We start from the raw sequence: 13,063 nt of genomic DNA on the forward strand, positions 1-13,063 counted from the left end.
TCCCTCTGGGTTGCAACATTTTTTTCATGCGGACACATTCATCTATAAATGAACTTTATCCAGACACTGAATTTTTTTTTTTTTTGGTCTTTTTAGAGCCGCACCCACGGCCTATGGAAGATCCGAGACTATGGGTTTGAATCTGAGACGAAGTTGCTGGCCTACACCACAGCCACAGCCCCACGGGATCTGAGCCATAGCTTCGACCTACACCACAGTTCATGGCAACGCCCTTAACCCACTGAGCGAGGCCAGAGATTGAACCCACAACCTCATGGATACTAGTCGGGTTCACTACCACTGAGCCACAAAGGGAACTAATTCCCCAGACACCAAATCTAAAAATCGATTTGTCAAGAGGGTTCTCAGATGAAAAGACAAAGGTGACTATAAGGAAAGTCTCTAACAAGGTTTCTGTAAAAGATACAGAGGCACTGACACGTACATTTTTGAAAATGACTCTAAGAACCTGAAGGCCTATGGGAAATCCACGCAGAACAGGTATGTGTGGCTAGAGCATGCCAAGGGATGAAGAAGAGCTCTCCCTGGTGGCAGGGATGGGGCAGCACAAACCAGGAGATGGCATAATTACCACGCCCATGAGGGTCCCTTTCCCTCAAATAGCAGACGTCCCCAAGGGCGGCCGGCAAGCGCTGATCACCCGCCATTCACAGCCAGGTGCCCTGGAGAGCACTTGCGCCAAAGTTCCGACCCCATCATCAAAACAGGACCACGAGGGCTGGAGGCAGGCAGGGCAGAAGACTGACACACGGTCGCCCCAACGCCCCGCTCGAGGCACCCACTTGGGGGTCCCAGGGCCAGAGCAGGACGGCTGTGTGGGCCCCAGGGCTGGATGGCTGTGTGGACTCAGATCAAGACAGGCCTCGAGATGTGAAGAAGTTTTGGAAATACCTGAACCGACTCATCTTGCTCACGTTTTCCTCCTTATCAGGGACAAGAGTGACACCCGATAATAACCCACATCTGGGTAGTTCTAAAGGCGTGCCTCCACAGAGGGCAGGCTAAGAGTCTCAGCGGCAAGAAAGTACTGTGTGATGGTTTAAATGGCCTCGTCAAAAACAGCAACACGGGAGTTCCCGTTGTGGCGCAGCGGAAACGAATCCGACGAGGAACCATGAGGTTGCGGGTTCGATCCCTGGCCTTGCTCAGCTCCAGTGTTGCCGTGAGCTATGGTGCAGGTCGCAGACGCAGCTCAGATCCCACACTGCTGTGGCTGTGGTGCAGACCGGCGGCTGCAGCCCCGATGCGACCCCTAGCCTGGGAACCTCCATGTGCCGCGGGAACGGCCCTAGAAAAGGCAAAAAAACCAAAAAACAAACAAAAAAAACCTCCAGCAACACCTACAAAGAGTTACTGCCCACATTTCAGACTTTCCTCCTGGTCCCTCAGAGTGTGGCGAATCCTCCAACAGACGAGGCCACAGACGATGAAAGGTGGAGGTCGAGCCGCTGCCCCCAGCCCCCGCGTCGACCTGAGGGATGTCTCCCCCCGCCACGGGCTCAGGGCTCCAGCCCAGCCCCATCCCACTCCCCCCCCATCAGTGACTCAGACCTGCACGCGAGGAGGCCCAGGGGCAACGCGGGCGGCCGGAAGCCAGAGGGAGAGTGAACCCAGAGAACAACGCCGTCGGGACCCAAGATTCTGGTAGAGTCAGGGCGCTGAGCCGAAGAGACGCCTCTGGACACACAAGGGCCGAGTGGCTTTCACGTGCCGGGCCTGGTGTGGGAGCAAAGAGGCGGGGACACCACGGTTTCTGCCCCCGAATAACTCGTCAGTGATGAGTGATCCAAGGTTTCACAATCCGATACTGAGAGGCGGCTCTTTGGCCAACGGCTCTCGGGCGAGTGAGTCAATGGGTTTGGCGCCAACATCACCGCCAAACTCAAAACTGACCTTCAGCCAGTGACAGAAGCGCCTGAACCAGAACAGGAGACGGGGTTTCACGCGCCTCTGCTTCCGCTGGGCAGGCTGCTCCTGGAACATTCCGTCCAACCCCACACCTCGGAAGGAGGAACCCACTGCTCTTCTGGCAGCAAATCTGCATAAACACGTCCAGGAACCAGCATCATTCTCCGGGAACCCGGCATTGTTCTCCTCATCCTGAAGCCCCAAGCAACCCCAAAGGGTGCACTGTAATAAGCTGGCAAGGGTATTTCAATTTAATAAATGCTGGTATGACTTTTTAAAAAGGAGAGCGCTACTGAGACTCTGGAGAGCATCCAAAAAATAAAAAATAGAAACAAAAGCCTACCTGATCACCATGGGGCATGAGCAACGGTGAGAAAGAGGATGCTGGGAGTTCCCACTGTGGTGCAGTGGAAATGAATCTGGCTAGGAACCATGAGGATGCAGGTTCGATCCCTGGCCTCACTCAGTGGGTTAAGGATCTGGCATTGCCATGAGCTGTGGTGTAGGTTGCAGACGCGGCTCGGATCTGGCATTGCTGTGGCTCTGGCGTAGGCCGGTGGCTACAGCTCCGATTCAACCCCTAGCCTGGGAACCTCCATATGCTGTGTGTGTGGCCCTAAAAAGCAAAAAAAAAAAAAAAAAAAAAGGAAAGAAAGAAAGAAATGGAGGATGCTGACTGAGGGGTAACTTGGGAAACAAGACAGCGGGTTACTTGTGAGGAGCGGCCGTGTGTGCGAGGGATCAGCCTGTCCCCCGCGGCTCCAGCGGGAAGAACCTTGTGCGACGGCAGAGTCCCAGCAAGGCAGCGTCTCCCCCCAGGACGGTCCCTCGAGTCTCCTCTTGGGGGACACCGGAAGCAGAGGTGTTAGCGGGTTGTTAGGAGCGGCTGCTGCACCTCTGGGTTTCCTGCCATTTCCACCCCGAGATAACATTTTACGACACTGAATGCAGGCGCCTCTCCACTGCCGCTGTCATAATGGTTATTATCTGAAGAGAACGCCTTTTTTATGAGCTCCAGGAAGACGGGAATGTCTAAGACAGTCACAGTTCACGGAAAAAGAGATAAGGGACCATTTTCTGGTCCCCCACTCAGGGAGAGAACAGGGGTGATGGGTTCTCCACGAAGACGTCCTTAAAAACTGTGATCTCCTACAGAGGCGAAAAATTCATTTGAGTAATAAAAACAAGCAAGCAAACCAAACCACTGTGGTCTCGCTGGGCCAGCTCAAACCCGAAGGGCTGGGACCAGGGCCGTGGAGGGATGAGTTCCCCACCGTCTAGAGACTCTGCTGCCCTTGGTTCACAGGAGTGCCGAGGCTCCAGAATAAATCCCTGTCACACGACGCCCAAATCCGAAGGGGCCAGGAGTTAAATGAGCCCCACGTGCATGAGGGAGGAAGGAAAGGCATCCTGCGACCAGAAATCAACGGAGCCTCCCCGGCTAAGGCTTTGCAATTTCTAAGTTTTTCAAGAGTGGTCCTACGTCATGGAGTTTGCTTGTGGTCCAGCAGGTTAAGGATCAGGCGCTGTCACTACAGTGGCTTGGGTCGCTGCCGTGGTGCAGGTTCGATCCCTGGCCCAGGTACTCCCCCATGCTGCGGGCATGACCAAAGAAAAAACCAAAACCAAAACCCAGGGTTGAAAAAGTCTCACGTCAAAAGGACCCTCCCGCAAGCATCTGGACGTACCCTTTTCACTTCAGACACAGTGAGTACATCCCAGGCAATTCCGCAGCGAACTGGCGAGCCCTCTGGTTTAAGGCAACGGGGGTACTTGGGGACGGGTGTTTTCCATCAGTTCCCACCACCAACTTCCTGAGTTGGCTGCACTATAACCAAACGTCAGAATTAATTACAGGGCACAGAAGCAAACAACGGCACTTCTTCGGGAAAAGAGGGACACAGCTGACATCACAGCAACAGCTGCATTCGATTTGGATACAGATGGACGCAGCCTTCCATCCTGCTGGGTAATTTGGCAAAATGACTGCATTCTGCCCCAGGCCCTGGCACAGAGACAGCCACACTTTACTGGATTGGGATGGGATCCCTAAAACACCTGGGACTTGATCTTTCCAGAACCCAAGGCAGGTGAGGGATGCAGCAGGACAAACGTCCATCCTTTTTGGGTTTGGTGCTTTGCTCCCGCGGGCCCAAGGCAGGGCCCGAACAAGGAGCCATGCGCACGGCCACCTGCGCCTCCGCGGAGGGAAGGCTCTGGGCAGATGCTGTGGGATGCGGGATCACCTGGAGGTGGCAGGAAGCCCTCTGCTCGGAGCCGCCAGTGTCCGTCACCAGGGACAGTGACGCTGGCGTCTCTGGCTGGCCGTCAAGGCGCTCTGCAGCCTGGAGCTGGTCACGGCTGCCCACGCAGCTCTCCAATGACCACCGCAGAGGGGGCGCTGCGGTCACTCCTGTCAACCTCACGCAAGCACGGGGCTGTAGTTTCTTCAAGACAGACCTTCTGCAGCATCAGGCTGGTGTCCCCCCTCCCCCTCTCTCCCCCTGACACGCGCTGCACCTCTGCTGAGGCCTGTCCTCATTTCCCTGTATGCACCACCCACCCCGCTCTGGCTACATCTCTTGGCACACCCCAAACCTGCTCTGCAACACAAGGAAATCTGAAAATTGTTCCTGTGTTACCCTGGTGTTTTCTCCAGGTCGGGCTGTGTCTTTCGAAATCCTCCCTGATGTTGAAACATGTTTAACAATATTTTTCAAGTCTCTCTATTTCATTTACCCTAATAACCCCAAAGATGGCCCAAAAAACCCCTATACGCAGCATGCTTTATAAAGAGCAAAAGAAACGAAATGCTCCACGAGAAGAAAAAGGGATGTCCCTTCCACCACAATAATTCAGGCACTTCACTGAAATACTTCGGAGAGCAATAAGGATGACGTGGCGTGGGGAAAAGGCTTAGGTTAAATGAAAATGAAGTGAAAAACGAAAAACCAAGACGTAAAATTATACTCTCCCCATAATTACAACTATGTCACAGTCAAAGCGAACAATGCCGCAGCTGTTCTGCCCGCCCGGCACGGCTGTGACAAAGATCAAATGACTTAGGACTTCCCGCTGTGGCGCAGTGGTTAAGACACCGACTGCCGTGACTCAGGTTGCTGCGGAGGTGTGGGTGTGATCGCTGGCCCGGTTCAGTGGGTTAAAGGATCCTGCACTGCCGTATCTGTGACTCGGATTCAATCCCTGGCCCAGGAACTTTCCTATACCATGGTGCAGTCACTTAATTAAAAAAAAAAAAAAAATCAAAGGAACTAATATAACCAACCAGAAAAAAAGGCAAAGGTACTCCACAAATTCTGAATGGTATTAACATCAGGCATTTGAAGGATGTTCGGTGGGAACTTTACAGATCACCCTGGCGCTAGAGACCCTGGAGGAAACAGCCCCTTCCAAAGTTCCGCTGCACCGCCTCCAGCCGGCCCTTGTCCTCATCGGCGCCCACATGCGCAGACGGAAATTCAGGGATCGTTTTGGCATCGACAGCCCTCTTGTTCAGAACATCTTTTAACAAAGCAAGAGTTATTCTTGCAATAAAGGCTTTGCTTTACTGGCGTGAGTGTGCGTGAGAACCCGTGGTAGGAGATGACTTCGTTACCAAGCCCAGGTCAGAGGCTGCAGCACGAGGCTACTCGCGTCAGTGCCCAGAAGCAAACACTCGAGATGCCAGATTCAGGGTTCTCGACGCTCAGAGGGACCTCCCTGCTTGTCCATGTGTGCTTTTCCTGACATCCCCAGGGGAGAGGAATAAAGGCAGCTGCTCAGAGTCAAACCGCTCCCTCCACCCGGCAGCCTGAGCGGGAGCTGAGAAACTTCCTCCCCGCCCTGCAAGGGCAGACACGGGACAGCAGGGTCAGGAGGGCTCCAGGGGCGGGTCCCTGCGTGCTTTCCACCACGCTGCACATCGGGCATCTCTGTCACGACGTACCTGATGCCCACTTACTTCCCTCCTTCCTGCTGCAAACCACAGCTCTCCCACACCAGCAGCACCCTGACTTGCTCACGTCTTTGTCTAATCCGGATCTCTTTGCTGAAGGCCTCCAAAACGCACGTCTCCTCGCCTCCTGACGGTTCTGAGTGAGAGGCACACTCCGTCCCGTCTCGCCCACTGAAGGTCGCTACAGAAAGTGGACCGAGTGGACAGAGCAGCTATCAGAGGACACAGCAGCAGGTGAAGGAGGGACGCAGCCAGAATTGGAAGCCCACCCAAGCCGTGGTGATGCTGCCACTGCCCCATAGCAGGACCCCGCCTGGACCGAGGAAGAGGCATCGGGAGAGCTCCAGAAGCCTGGTCCTGGCATGAGCAGCAGGAGAAGGGTTGCCCAGCTCTCACAAATGGAGAGCCCAAACCCAGGACTTTTCCCTACTCGTGCCTCTGTCTTCCTGATGCTCTCACACCCAGCCCCCAGCAATTCCCCCGACAACGGCAGCAGAGGGGGCCACAGATGCCTAAGACTTTGAGGGAACAATCCTTCCTCTCCAACTGGAGGAGCTGTGGTCTGAAGCGGGTGAAAACCCGCTGGATTTTTTCTCTCTTGGTCACCCTCTTGCTCAGTCACAGGTATGAGCTAAGTCGCAGAGAGAGTGCAGCAGAACGAGAGAAATAACACCCCCGCTTTCTGGCTGAAAAACCGAGAAGCAGCAGCCCCTGGGTCTGGCAAGGGGAGGGGAGATGGTGAAGAGGGAGGAACTCGGCCCCATCGAGCTGTATGTGAGGCCCCAGGCTGCCCCGCGTGCTGAGCACACAAGGACATAATGCTCAACAGCCCATCCCGGATGCTGAGTACTCAACTCCAGGAAAAAACACCGCCAAGGTTCCATGCTGGCCAGGAGGTGACACGCAGGGGCAGCCCTGAGGAGTACCAGAAAGGCTTTGGAAACACAGCTGATAGTGAAACCCACAGAAGGCTGGCAGGACCTAGAGTCTGAACGCCAAGTGGTGGAATGCCAGTAGCAACAAGGGCAGCAACGTTCTCCACAGGGTTTAAACAAGACCCAGCGTCTCACAGTATAACAGCCAGAGATTCAGGATCAATCCAAAGTTATTCCACATGCAGAGAACCAGGAGACTCCTCAACTCACGTGGGAAAGGACAAATCAAGTGATGCCGGTGCCAAGAGGACAAAGTCCTGGAATTAAGTAAGACTTCAAAGTAGTTATTATCTTAAAAAGAACTCCAGGAAGTAAGGGAGACCATTTCTGAAATAAAGGGAAAGATAAAAAACAAAAACAAACAAACAAACAAAAAAACTCAGGCAAGAAACTGAAGATACAAAGAAGAATCAAATGAAAATTTCAGGACTGAAAAATATAGTAACTAAAAATTTAAAAGCCACTGGACAGGCTCCGTAGCAGAAAGAATATGACAAAGAGTCAGTGAACATGAAGACAGATCAGTAAAAAATGGTCTAATCTGAACTGGAGAGAAAAGGTTTTTAAAAAGGAAGCAGAGCCTTGGGGACGTGTGGGACAAAACTATAGGATCTAACATCTGTGTCCACGGAGTCCCAGAACGACAGGGGCAAGGAGACAGAGTAAAAACTACGTCTGAGGAAATAATGACTGAACTCCGCAAATCTGGCAAAGGGCATGAACGAACAGATTGCAGCAGCTCAGTGAATACAGAAAGATACAGCCGAAGAAATCCACACCCGTGCACATCACGATGAAACTGCCGAAAACTGAAGACAAAGGAAAATATTGAAAGCAACCATAGAAAAATGCATTACTCATCGGGGAACAAGGATTCAAGTGACTGTAGTTGTTTTTTGTTTTTTGTTTTTTTAAACAAAAACTGTGGCACCCAGAAGGAAGTGAAAAAAAGAAAACAAAACCAAAGCACTTTTTATGTGCTCAAAGAACTGACAGTCTAGATTTCTATATGGGCCAAACAAACAAACAAAAACCAAACCTGCAGGAACGAAGGTAAGAACATTCTCAAGAGAACTTGCTGCCTGTGGATGTGCATGATACGAAGTTACACAGCAACTTCCTCAGGTGCAAAAGAAATGACACCCAGAGGAAATGGAACAAGGGATGAAGGAAGTGCCCAGGAAAAGGAGAAACATCCAGGTAAACACAGTGGACAGTCCTCCCCTCCCGACAAGTTTAACACTTGAAAGGAAAAATTATAATACTGGTTGATGAGATTTCCCAGGTAAAAAGATATCAAAACGACACCATAAAGTGAAGAGGAAAAGGGGACCTAGATGGGGGTGAGATTTCCACTTTCCACTTGAAGTCATAAAATACGGATTCCAAGGCGCCCGTGAAAAGTTAAGCATGTGTACTGTAACCCCCGGGGCAAACGCATGCACACACACGCACACACCCAAACACACACCTCATAGATAAAGGAAAAAAGGCAATAGATAAATGAAAATGCAGTGCTAAAATGCATTCCAATAATCCCAAAGAGGAGTTCCCGTCGTGGCTCAGTGGAAACAAATCCAACTAGGAACCATGAGGTTGAGGGTTCCCTGGTCTTGCTCCGTGGGTTAAGGAGCCAGTGTTGCCATGAACTGTGGTACAGGTTCTGATCTGGCGTGGCTGTGACTGTGGTGTAGGCTGGTGGCTACAGCTCCAATTAGACCCCTAGCCTGGGAACCTCCATATCTGCAGAAGCAGCTCTAGAAAAGGTGAAAAGACAATAATAGTAATAATAATAACAATTCCGAAGAATACAGGAAAAGAGACAGAGAGGAAAAAAAAAAAAAAGGGGGGGAACAAATGGAAAACAAAAAATGGAATGGTACACGTAAACCCAATACTAAACGTAAATTGTGTGAACACACCAACGAAGTGGCAGTGATGATCAGAATGGATTAAAAGACAGGACTGAACCATGTGCTCGCTGAAAGAAATTCACTCCAAGAGCTATACTGGTACATGACCAATAAAAGGACAGAAAAACACACATGCAAACATTAACTGAAATAAAATCAAAAGGCAGGAGTTCCCATCCAGGCTTAGCGGTAATGAACCCACCTAGGGTCCATGAGGATGTGGGCTCAATCCCCGGCCTCGCCCAGTGGGTCAAAGGAGCTGGGGTTGCCACAAGCTGTGGTGCAGGTCACAGATGCAGCTCAGACCCTGCACTGCTGTGGCTGGGGCACAGGCCGGCAGCTGTAGCTCTGAATCGACCCCTAGCTTGGGAACTTCCACATGCCATGGGTGCAGCCCAAAAATGCAAAAAATAAAAACAAAAAATAAAGCTAGGAGTTCCCGTCATGGCGCAGTGGTTAAGGAATCCGACTAGGAACCACGAGGTTGCAGGTTCGGTCCCTGCCCTTGCTCAGTGGGTTAACGATCCGGCGTTGCCGTGAGCTGTGGTGTAGGTTGCAGACGCGGCTCGGATCCCGCGTTGCTGTGGCTCTGGTGTAGGCCGGTGGCTACAGCTCCGATTTGACCCCTAGCCTGGGACCCTCCATATGCCGCGGGAGCGGCCCAAAGAAATAGCAAAAAGACAAAAATAAATAAATAAATAAATAAAGCTAAAAGGGTGTAACAGACAAAGTATACATCAGAACTAAGAGAACTACCAGGACTAAGAAAAGGAATATTACAGAAGTTCCCACTATGGTACACGGGTTAAAAATCTGACTGCACGAGCTCAGGTCACTGGGGAGGCAGGGGTTCGATCCCTGGCCTTCGGCAATGGGTTAAAAGATCCAGCATTGCCACAGCTGCAGTGTCGGCTGCAGCTGTGGCTTGGATTCAACCCCTGGACCAGGAACTTCCATATCCCGAGGGTATAGCTATAAACATTTTTTTTAATTTTTAAAAAGGAATATTACATAATTGATCAACGTGTCAATTCACGAAGAGGATAACAATCCTAGACACGTCTATACCTCACAAGAGAGTCTCAAACACACGAAGCAAAAACGGCTAAAACTGAAGGGAGGAAGAGACGGGTCCAGAGTAAAGGTGGAGACTTTAAAATGCCTCTCTCAGTGATCTGCAGAATCAGCAGACAGAAAACCAGCAGGGACGCTGAAGGCTGGATCAGCAGCGTCCACTAGCTGGACCCACCGACGTTTATAGAACACGTCACCCAACGACAGCGGCGTAAACGTTCTTCTCGAGGACACACGGAATATTCACCGACAGAGTCCATGTGATGGGCTATAAAACGAACCGTAGCAAATTTAAAACCACTGAAATCACACAAAGTATGTCCTCCGACCACAGTGGGATTAGACTAGAAATTTATAACAGACGTCTAACAGGAAAATCTCGAAATATTTGGAAATTAAACAGCATACTTCTACACAACCCACTGATCAAAAAGGAAACTTCTAAGAAAACCAAAAGCAGCAAGGAATTGAATAGAAGTGAAAATCCAATATATTTCAACCTGCTAAATGCAGCTAAGTCAGTGCTTAGAGAGATATTTACAGCATGAAATGCTGATATTAGAAAAGCTTCTGGGAGTTCCCACTGTGGTACAGTGGGTTAAGGATCTGGCATTGCCCCAGCTGTGGCATAGGTCACAGCTGTGGCTCAGATTTGATCCCTGGCTCAGGAACTTCCATGTGTCATGGGTGCGGCAAAAAAAAAAAAAAAATAATAATAATAATAATTTAAGCTTCTACTTTAAAAGCTAAAAAAAAAAAAAGAATGCAAAAGGTGGAGTTCCCACTGTGACTCAGCAGTAACAAACCCAACTAGTAACTGTGAGGACGCAGGTTCAATCCCTGGCCAGGCTCAGTGGGTTAAGGATCCAGCGTTGCTGTGGCTGTGGTGTAGGATGGCACCTGCAGCTTTGATTCAGCTCCTACCCTGGGAACTTCCATACGCCATACATGTGGCCCTAAAAAGAAAAAAAAAAAAAGGAATTTCCATCGTGGTTCAGAGATTAACGAATCCAACAAGGAACCATGAAGTTGTGGGTTCAACCCCTGGCCTCACTCACTAAGTTAAGGATCTGGCGTTGCTGGGAGTTGTGGTGTAGGTCACAGTCGAGGCTCAGATCCCGCATTGCTATGGCTGTGGTGCAGGCCGGTGGTTACAGCTCCCATTACACCCCTAGCCTGGGAACTTCCATGTGCTGCTGGGGTGTGGCCCTAAAAAGATAGATAGATAAATAAATAAATAAAGCTTTCTGCGAAGGAGCGGGAACTAAACAGTTAGGCACTAAATAATTCTAGATTCCGTTTTCCTGGAATAAAGCCCCACGATGGTAGGGTTGGCTGAGACTTGAGGTTTCCGCAAGATATGGGGGTTGGGAGGCAGACAAGAAGCTCGGCAAAAGGCACAGACTCATGGGAGTCGCTCTAAGGTGGGAAATGGGGACCCAGGGCAGTGACGGGACGGGGGACGTGTGGCAGCAACGCCACCCTGTGGCGCACACTCGGCTGGGCTGCGTCTGGAGCCTTGCTTTCTGCCCACCCCACCAGCCGAGAAAAGAAGAGAAGCAGGGAAAAGGTGGGTCCCTCCGGCCTCTGGACTTGCCCCCTCTCTGCTTAGTGCCAAGTCCCGGAATGTCACTGCTCAGGCCCGAGGACAGAGCTGCTGCCTCCCATCTCCTGATGCAGGCGGCTCCAGCGTGACGGATAAAAGGTGCCGTTCTGCAGCGCTCAGGCCACTGTGTGACAGACACCGATGAAGCCCTACCATGTCCTGGGAACTGTGATGAGGTCCCAGGGATACAAAAAGGACAAACAGGCAACGGGCCCTCCTTTCCCAACACCGTCCGGGAGAGCCGGACACAAGCAAGTGACAATGGCAATGGCACCGCGCCGGATGCAGACGGGGGCCCAGAAGTGGGGGCACCCAGTTCCGCTGGAGGAGACTTTACAGGCTGTGCTGTTTGGGTCGGAACTGGCGGGAGCCTGCCGGTCAGACAAGGGACGCCCGGCAGAGAACCCGCCGCAGAGGAGACGGCACGCAGCAGCAGGTGGGAGGGAACAGGACCCCCCAGCCCACCACACACACCCAGCCCAGACCCAGCTGGAAGGCAGCAAAGCACACAACAGATGGCCCATCTAGCACAGCTCCACTTCGGATCGGGAAGTATTCCCCAAACCTTAAAACAGAAACATGCATCACCAACCCCCCTCCACCCACAACACTGAGGGAGCCAATTCTCTTACTGCGAGGGGCCTTAATTTTAACAAGAATGGAAACATGTAATTCTGTGCCTCGGTCCCGCCTGGGAGTATAAGCACGTGTCTTTTTTTAAAGCGTAGCTGGCAGATGTTTCTTTGAAGGCAGGTGAAAAGAAGCGGGTTTCGGGTTTCTGCCGCTGCTTCGCTTCAAAGGTGTCTGACAGCTCGCAAGGGCACAGAGCGTATTGATCCACGGTTCCGAGGCCCGGGCTTCTCCAGGTGTCTGCTCGGCGGAATTCTAATTCGTGGTGTAAACGCGCAGCCGATTTTCTTTTATCTCAAACGCTTCAGCCGAGGGCAGTTCCCTTTGGTCTATCCTTTTAGCAAGAGAAATGCTAAGAAGGGGTGGGTTTACACGAAAGAGACAGAAGGGAATAGAAAGATGAGGCCGGCACAGGACTGTCAAATCTCCAGAGACTAATAACCTTTCTGATGCTATCAGAGGCAATTCAGAAACACAGCCATGTGGAGCCACACTCATCTGCACAGGGGCTTCGATGAGCAGCCCCAACAACACATGGGCTGGACACTTCTTGGTAGTGAGGGCTGGCCTGTAGGCCAAGTTATACCCTGGCCAGCAGCATTCCTGGTCTCCGCTTTCAGAGCAGAAGCATCTCCCCAAGACGTGACACCAAAAGGACCCTAGATGGATGCCCGAAGCACCCCCCACCAAGACGTGACAACCAAAAGGACCCTAGATGGTGCCCCCAGTTGAAAATCCCTGATCTAGATGAACCTGAGCAGCAACAACGCCAGAGTCTCCATCCTGTTAATTTTCCTTTTGAAAATCCTTCTCCCAGTATCACTGTCCCTGCAAAAATAAGCCCAATAAAGAATAATCACAGGAGTTTCCACTGTGGCTCAGTGTGTTAAGAACCCAACTAGTATCCATGAGGATGCAGGTACGATCCCTGGCCTCGTGCCGTGGGTTAAGGATCCAGCGTTGTCGTGAGCTGTGGTGTGGGTCACAGATGGGGCTTGGATCTGGTGTTGTCGTAAGCCGT

General features: G+C 51.4%; 1 protein-coding gene across 4 annotated transcripts in view; it reads right to left on the reverse strand.

The window, feature by feature from the left end:
• Positions 1 to 13,063, reverse strand: part of KIAA0513 (KIAA0513 ortholog) — a 50,103-nt gene that overhangs the window by 28,697 nt on the left and 8,343 nt on the right. The window contains exon 1 of one of the 4 annotated variants that reach the window (XM_047794299.1): positions 1,915 to 2,106. The exons of 2 other annotated variants lie outside the window; for them this stretch is intronic. The gene's annotated coding sequence lies outside the window, so the exon portion shown is untranslated. Of the gene's footprint in view, positions 1 to 1,572; positions 1,787 to 1,914; positions 2,107 to 13,063 lie in introns of those variants that run through there. One more of the 4 variants, XM_047794298.1, reaches the window with a different exon arrangement.

Source organism: Phacochoerus africanus, chromosome 8 (genome assembly GCF_016906955.1).
Source record: "Phacochoerus africanus isolate WHEZ1 chromosome 8, ROS_Pafr_v1, whole genome shotgun sequence".
Lineage (NCBI taxonomy): Eukaryota > Metazoa > Chordata > Mammalia > Artiodactyla > Suidae > Phacochoerus > Phacochoerus africanus.